Genomic DNA, 9,052 nt, shown 5'->3' on the forward strand with positions numbered 1-9,052 from the left:
GTGCGCTACCACGCCCGGCTAATTTTTTGATTTATTGTAGAGATGAGGTCTCGCCAAGCTACCCAGGCGGGTCTTGAACCCGCGGGCTCAGGCAATCCACTGACTTCAGTCTCCCAAAGCGCAGGATTACAGGCTGAGCCACCGAGCCCAGCTTTTCTTCTTTTTTTTGAATTGGAGTCTCTCACTCTGTCACTCAGGCAGGAATGCAGTGGCACGCTCACGGCCACCCCAGCATTGACCTGATGGGCTCTGGCGATTCTATCACCTCAGCCTTCCAAGTAGCCAGAACTACAGGCGTATGCTACCATGCCCAGCTAATTTTTGATTTATTGTAAAGACGAGGTCTCACCAAGTTGCCCGAGCTGGTCTCAAATCCGTGGGTTCAAGCAATCCACTTGCCTCGGCCTCCCAAAGTGCTGGGATTACAGGCTGAGCCACCGAGCCTGGCCTAAATATTTTTAAAAGAGGAAACACAAAAAAGTCAGAGGGAGCCAAATCAGAACTGTAAGGTGGTTACCCAATGATTTCCCATTGAAACTCTCAAATACTTCACTGTGTCTGATGAGAGGAATCAGCAGGAACAGTGCTGGGGTGAAGAAGAACTTTCCAGTGAAGATTTCCTGGGCGACTTTCTGCTAAAACTTTGGCTAACTTTCTCATAAATGTTATCTTTCTTTGACCCTTCAGAAAGTCAATGACCAAAAATGCCTTGAACGTTCCAAAAACTTGTTGCCTTGAGCTTTATTCTTTGCCAGTCTGCTTTCACTTTGACTGGGCCACATTCACTTCTTGGTGGCCATTGCTTTGATTGTCCTTTGTCTTCAGGATTGTACTGGTAAAGCCATGTTTTATCTCTTGTTAGAATTATTCAAAGAAAGTCTTCAGAATCTTGATCCCACTTGTTGAAAGCTCTGCTATTGTCTGCAGATAGTATGGGTGCCATGGTTTTGTCATCCATAGAGTGGGAAGTTTACTCAAGTTTATTAGTCAGAATTGTGTAAGCTGGACAAGTTAAGATGTCTATGGTGTTGGTTATTGTTTATTTATTTATTTTATTTATTTTTTTTTTTGAGTTGGAGTCTCACTCTGTCGCCCAGACTGGAGGACAGTAGCACACTCCAGGTCACCACAGCCTCAACCTGCTGGGCTTCAGCGATCCTTCTGCCTCAGCCTTTCAAGTAGCTGGAGCTACAGGCACACGCCACCATGCCCAGCTAATTTTTTGATTAGTGAGGTCTCGCCAAGTTGCCCAGGCTGATCTCAAACCCATGGGCTCAAGCAATCCTCTCACCTTGGCCTCCCAAAGTGCTGGGATTATGGCACGAGCCAATGTGCCCAGCTTGGTTATTGTTTCTGCTGTTAATCTTCACTCCTTTTCATTTAGGGCATAAACAAGATGAATTTTTTTTTCTTCACAAATTGATGTGGATGGTCTGCTGCTATGGGCTTTATATTCAACATTGTCTTGTGTCTCCTAAAATGAGTTAGTTATCCATTTGTAATCTGATAGTTTTGGGGGCATTGTCTCTATACATTTTTCATAAAGCATCAATGATTTTGCCATTCTTCCACCCAAGCTCACCATAAATTGACGTTTGTTCTTGCTTCAATTTTAGCGGAATTCATGTTGCTCTGATAGGGGCACTTTCCAAACTGATGTCTTATCCTCTTAGTCCCTCAGACTAGATCTTGTTCAGACATGTTATAACAAGTTAGTAGGAGTATATTTTGGTGAAATTTTTTTTGAAATCCATGCATAGTTTTTTTGTATTATGCATTTCCATGACCTTTTGAAGACCCTGTGTGTGTGTGAGAGAGAAAATGTGTGTGTGTGTGTGTGTGTGTGTGTGTGTGTGTGTGTGTGTGTGTGTAACAGAGAGAGAAAAAGAGAGAGAGAGAGGATTTTATCTTGTTCTGGAAACATCTTTAAACAAAAGCTTAAAAATATTAAATAAGTGGTGTTGTGACCACTTGAGTGAACCATGAACCATATCTCTAAAATCAAATTATAGATCCTTAGGAAATAGAAGAAAATACCAGGTGCCCAGAGAGAAAATGTGATTTGCGCATTTGAGCATAAAGTTTCTCATTTGTCAAAGGAGCATGTTGTTTCAGGGCACCTCTCAGGGCTTTTCAATTCTAGCCCAGGGACATTCTCTAGTCAGTTATGGTACCAGTGTGTGACAGAGATGCCCATCACCAAGCTCTGCTGCTGTTTCAGCCAGCGCTTCCCAGAGGTCCCCAATGAATGGGCAGGTCTGCAAGCCCCAGTTACTGCATTTCTCAGTGTCTCCTTTTTCCTATCTTCCCTTCCAGAGTATCTGGCTTCCTTCTGCAGCTGCTTAGAGGCCATGCCCATGATGTTTTACAAAGGTCTTTATGATTCACAAGTGATCTTCAAGATCCACATGGGGCTATATAATGACTAAACAGAGGCAACTTTTCACTTAACATCTGGGCATTTTACATTAGTCTATTTTTCCCATGATGCTTTTGAGCAATGGCCAGATTTAGATGAGTTTTGGTACTTTCAGCGGACATCTGTTGTTTGGGTTGGACCACCATCATTTTCCCTACTCTTGGATGCTAGCAGCTGGCTTTTCCTTTGTGGGGAACTACCCTGACCCCACTGCCTGCAGTCTTGATGGAACTGTCGATCAAGGAGTCCTGAGTGAGCGAGATCTGAGACCCAAGCCAGGCCAATCAGACTCTTTAGGGAATTTGAATCATGAATGGCATCAGGTCAGAAAAAAAATTCAAGTCCAGCAAGGCACCTTTAATTCCTGTCCTCCCCAGTGTCATATATTGAAATCCTAACCCCCAATGTGATGGCATTAGGAGGTGGGGTCTTTGGGAAGTAATTGGGTCATGAGGGTGGAGCTCCGTGAGTGGGATTAATGCCCTTATAAAAAGGGACCCCAGAGAGTTGCCTTTTTTTTTTTTAAAGAAAGCAGAATTTATTGAGAGGACAGAAAAGCTCCCACAGTGGAAGGGGACCCAGAGGTTGCCCTCCATTTTTTTTTTTTTTTTTTTTTGAGTCAGAGTCTCACTCTGTCACCCAAGCTAGAGGGCAGTGGCACGCTCACAGCTATCACAGCTTTGACCTGCTGGGCTAAGGTGATCCTTCTGTCTCAGCCTTCCAAGTAGCTGGAACTATAGGCATGCACCACCACACCTGGCTAATTTTTTGATTTATTGTAGAGACGAGGTCTTGCCATGGTGCTCAGGCTGGTCTCAAACTCCTGAGCTTAGGCAATCCTCTCGCCTCAGCCTCCCAAAGTACTGCGATTACAGGCATGAACCACTGGCCCATCTCTCTCTTGCCTTTTTTGCCATGTGAGGGTACAACAAGAGGTAACCTGTTGTTCTTTGTGGGCCATATTAGATCTCATTCTGGCCTTCCTGGTCCTTTACACCAAGGCAATCAATTGACTGATAGTTTAACCAGATCCACCACATGTGCGGCTATGGAAACTGAAGCAGTAACTCAAGCTCAGCTTTCTCATAAAATTCATCATCAAAATGCTACTGCTTTACGTTACCAGTTTCATCTACCTAGAGAAACAGCCAGACAGATTGTTAAGAATTGCCCAGCTTGTCCTACTTTTGTTAACACTGCTTCAACAGGAGTGAATCCTAGAGGACTTAAACCTAATGTTTTATGGCAAATGGATGTGACTCACTTTCCCAGTTTTGGGAAATTGCCTTATTTACATGTCACTGTGTATACATTTTATCATGTTATTTTAGCTTCAGCAAGAACTGGAGAAGCCTACAAGGACGTGGTACAACATTTATTCTTTTGTTTTTCACAGCTAGGTATACCAAAGCAACTGAAAACTGATAACGGTCCTGCATATGCATCTAAATCTTTTCAGCAGTTTTGTTCCCAATTCAATATTTCTCATTCCACAGGAATTCCTTACAATCCACAAGGTCAAGCCATAGTTGAAAAAGCCCACTAAACTTTAAAATATCAAATAAATAAATTACAAGAGGGGGAGTTTAAGTATAGCTCCCCTCACCATATTTTAAATCACGCTTTATTTGTATAAGTCATTTAAATTTGGATTCTTCAGGCAATTCAGTTATGACTAGACACTGGAACCCAGAAGGAAATGTTAAACCTATGGTGAAATGGAAGGATCTCCTTACAGGCCAATGGAGAGGACCTGACATATTGCTAACCAGTGGGAGAGAATATGCTTGCATATTTCCACAGGACAAATCTACTCCTATTTGGATTCCTGATCGATTTATTCGACATGCCTCCCTTGATCTGGCAACCAAGACGAGTGGCACGGATACTGCTGATTCAGAGAAACAATAGACATGGCTACTGAAGGCATGGCTACTGAAGGCATGGCTACTGATCAATGGGAGTAGGAGCTTGCTTCATTGTTCTGAGAACACCTACCACCAGATGAATCTACAACTCAGCATCAACCAGAGGAAGGAGAAACGTTGAATCATCAGATGAGAAATCTTTCCTTTCGAGATGAAAACATCCCTCCCCCCAGAGTGCTGTGGATGAGGTGACAAGCGGCCAGGCGCAATGTTTCCAGCATTCACTACTCACAACTACCAACGTGGAAACAGATAGAATATCTGGCTAAAGAAGCAGGAGACATGGTAACATCTCAACATGCTCCTGTTAGCCCGGTAACCTTGTTTCTAGCCATGGTTGTCTTGGTTATGACTCAAACTAATCCAGCTCATGCTTTGTCAGCTGTTAATAAAACCTATTGGGCCTACATGTCTAATCCTCCAACATTTCAGCTGGTTACTTGAGATAATGAGTTCATTAACGTTTTTACTGATTCCCCCCAGTTGATGGGAAGACCTACTTTATTTTAAGCTAAAACAAAACATGTTATTAATAATAATTTTTCTTATGAAGGACATTCTTATTCACCTCCCATTTGTTTTTATGATAATTCAGCTCTCAATAATTATAAAGCTCTTGTTTAATGTTTACTTTAAAGTTTTTAACCACTGATAGTCCAATCCAGAGCAATAATAAAGAAAGTTGGTGGATTGAAATGCTGATGCCTGGAGGAGTTGATCCCAGTTTGGCCACAAGAACTTCACCACCATCTAGTATACCCATCTGCTCTCCTAATAACACTGAGAAGGACTGGCTGCTCATCCACCGAGACACTGGGTATCCAAAGTGGAGAGAGTGCGTCTATGGATCTAAAGTGGACTATTCCATACCTGGTGAAAAACTATGTATCAATGACTGAGGTCTTAATTTACGACCCTATACTATAAACTCACGCAAATATGGCTCTGCTAGGTGGCATACTAATGGATGGCTACCCCCGATATTAACAACTACTATTGGGAATAAACAAATTGTTCAACCTTACTTGTGGAGGGCCCTTGCTGCCCTGAAACCCATTATTTTAGTCCGACCATGTGGGGGAATTCATAACTATAAAATAAGGTATGAATTCCCTTAATTTTACAATCCCCTTATGTTTTTCTTGTATGGAATGAATATCAAACTGTGAAAATTGACTATCACAATAATGTTTATAAGGTGTCTTGTGCACAATGTATTTTAACTAACTGTTTAACTGATGCCTTTTATGAAGGTTTTGTAATCTTAAAACAACCTTATTTAATAGTTCTAGTACAGCTATCATCTCGCTGGTATGATGAATATGGTTTACAAACATTGTATGAGGTTAACTCTCTTTTGGAGAAAAGACAAAAAAGGTCTCTAGCTACTTTTATCCTGGGAATTACAGCCCTAATAGCTACTGCTACTTCGGTAACAGTTTCAGCTGTGGTTCTAGCTAAGGAAGTTCACACAGCTACTTTTGCTCTTCAGTTATCTAAGAATGTTTCTATAGCCTTAGCTACCCAAGAGATTATTGATGAGAAGCTAGAGAGCAGAGTTAATGCCTTGGAAGAAGGAGTTCTAGCTGTAGGACAAGAACTTGTGACTTTAAAAATTAAGTTGGCTCTTCGATGTCACTCTGAGTTTAAATGGCTTTGCCTCACTCCTTTAGAGGTAAATAAATCTGTCTACACATGGGACAAAATTAAAAATCATATTCTTGGAATTTGGAATCATTCAGACTTGAGTATAGACCTTACCAAATTGCATCAAGAAATTCTAGACCTGACAGTTGCTGATAAGCAATTTTGGTCTACCGAATTGGCCAGTTCTATATTTTTTTTCTTCATTAATTCATTCATTCTTCTTTTCTTCATTGATCAAAAAATGTTGATGTCTATATTCATTAATGTGGGAATTTGTGAAGCAGTAATTCTTTTGTTGCTGTGTCTACTTTCTATCACCTTCAGAGTGTTAAAGAAGAGCATACCTCAACTCAACATGGAGTTCCATGATTTCATGCTTAAAAATAAAAAAGGGGGAGATGTTGGGAGCTGGCCATGGAGGCCCACTGAGCGTTAGGGATCAGGAAGTGCCGTTGACCCCGAGACCACTAGGATGTATTCGGGAACTGTGGATCCCATTCCTTCCCTCCTTTTCCACTTGGCACTGCAACCAGAAAAGGCTCCTGCTGGCTCTAACAGAGAACTCTGAAACTGGAATGTATACAGCTAAACTTGGGAGTTTATTGTTCCCATTTTCCACAGTTTATGGTTTTTGCTTTTAAACAATTTAAGTTCAACTCTGAGTCACATTGAGAAGCCTTAGTGCAGGTCACAGTTTCTCTTGATGTGATTTTAGAAATTTATAGATATAGGTTTTAGGAAATAGTTTATATAGATTGAAGAAAATGTAGGTAACCATTTTATTGTAGAAGTATGGTTAGTTTAGTTTGATTTAGGGGGGCCAGTGAAGTTTGAATTAGGCCAGCTGGTGTTAGGAGAGTGTAACCATAGCAGCAATTGTTTTAATAGAAACTAGTTTGAATTAGTACAGAATAGTAGAAGTTAATAATTTATTGTGGTGGTTTCGGGTTTAGACGTTGAGTGATGTTATTTCAAGATGATATAGTTGTAATACAATTAAGGGCACATAAGAAACTGGTTTGGGGAATATTAACCAAGCATAAGAAACAAAAAGACAATTTGTGATTGTTCTTCCTCGTGTTCTTCCTCATGTATAAAAAAAAATTTGCTTGAGAGTGGGGGGCGTCCTTTGAGAGTGGGGAGTGTCCCTTGTGCACCTGGACCTGTTCATGTGAAAGGCACATGCTACCTTTTGTGTCCTGTGATGATGACTTTGCAGAGTTTGGGGATAAAAACCCTTGGATAACACTCAATAAACGGCTTCTGCTCACTTTGAACAGTAGTCCAGTCCCTTTCTCTCTCCCCCATAGTCGCCTACTCTGTCTCACCTCCAGGAACCTCTGAACCTTGCAGGAGCTGGACTCCTACAGCAACCCAGAAGAGGGCCCTCACCAGAACCCCTCCATGCTGGCTTCTTCATCTTGGACTTCAGCCTCTGGAATGATGAGAAATAAATTGCTGTTGTTTCTAAGCCACCTATTTGGTTAGAGCAGCCCAAACTGACTCTGGCAGGCAGAGTGTCCTTTGGAGTGTGGACCATGGAGCTGAATTGTTTGAGTTAGAAATTCACTCTGTCACGTACTAAGTAGGACCTGGGGCAGTCTTATTAATTTGATTACGCCTCAGTTTCCTCAATCTGTAAAAATGGGATAACAGTCCTTCCTTCATAGGTTTGTTGTGACATGATCAATGCAGGTGCATCAGCCAGGTGCTCCTCCTCCTCCTCTTCCTCTTCCTCCTCTTCTTCTTCTCTTTCTCCATCTCCTCCTCCTTCTTCTCTGTCTCATTCTGTCACTCAGGCTAGAGTGCAGTGGCATGATCACAGCTCACCGCAGCTTCAACCTCCTGGACTCAGGCGATCCACCCACCTCAGCCTCCCAAGTAGCTAGGTCTAGAGGCACACACCACCATGACTTGGTAAGTTTTTTATTTTTTGTAGAGATGAGGAGGTCTTGCTATGTTGCCCAGGCTGGTCTCAAATCCCTGGGCTCAAGTGATCCTCCCACCTCAACCTTCCAGAGTTAGAGCTCTTTTTTTTTTTTTGAGTTGGAGTCTCACTCCTTTGCCCAGGCTGGAGTGCAGTGGCACACACACTCGCGGCCACCCCAGCATCGACCTGCTGGGCTCTAGCGATCCTTCAGCCTCAACCTTCCAAGTAGCCAGAACTACAGGTGGACACTACTACGCCCAGCTATTTAAAAAAAATTTAATTGTATCTAGCCGGGCTCGGTGGCTCAGCCTGTAATCCCACGCCTTTGGGAGGCTGATGTGAGTGAATTGCCTGAGCCCACGGGTTCGAGACCCGCCTGGGCAGCGAGACCTCATCTCTACAATAAATCAAAAAATCAGCCGGGTGTGGTAGTGCATGCCTGTAATTCCGGCTACTTGGAAGGCCGAGGCGAAAGGATCGCTGGAGCCCAGCAGGTCGAGGCTGCGGTGGCCAGGAGCGGCCACTGCACTCCAGTCTGGGCGATCGAGTGAGATTCCAACTCAAAAATAAATAAATAAATAAAAATAAAAATTTAATTGTAGAGATGAAGTCTCGCCAAGTTGCCCGAGCTGGTCTTGAACCCACGGGTTCAGGCAATCCACTCGCCTTGGCCTCCCAAAGTGCTGGGATTACAGACTGAGTCACTGAGCCCGGCCTTTATTTTTTAGATTAGAAAGTATAGTTTATTTAGAAAGTAAATTTGAGAGAGAAAGAGGAGACTCAAGGTAGGGGAGGGGGCCAAAGCTAAAGAAACATGGTCACATCATAGCTTAGCAAGGAAATGGCTGCAATGGGCTGGCCATGGCCAAGTTAGAGCTCTTAAGTAGGAGCCACTCTGAGTATGCTAAACACAAAAAGAATTGATGCATGGAACTAGGAACATAAAAACCAGTGAAAAGCTAGAGGAGCAGGTTCCAGGCTACAGGGAAGCTTCTGGAGCTTCCAAATTGCTTCCGCACTTCCAAATTGCTTGTGTTTTACTGACTTCCTTGAAAAGCAATGTAATTTACTTTTGTGATACTGGGTGAACTGGAGTTGGCACCAGGCAGTTGGCAGTGTGATCACATT

This window comes from Carlito syrichta, unplaced genomic scaffold, assembly GCF_000164805.1.
Source record: "Carlito syrichta isolate Samal-C Ts95f unplaced genomic scaffold, Tarsius_syrichta-2.0.1 Scaffold305867, whole genome shotgun sequence".
NCBI lineage: Eukaryota > Metazoa > Chordata > Mammalia > Primates > Tarsiidae > Carlito > Carlito syrichta.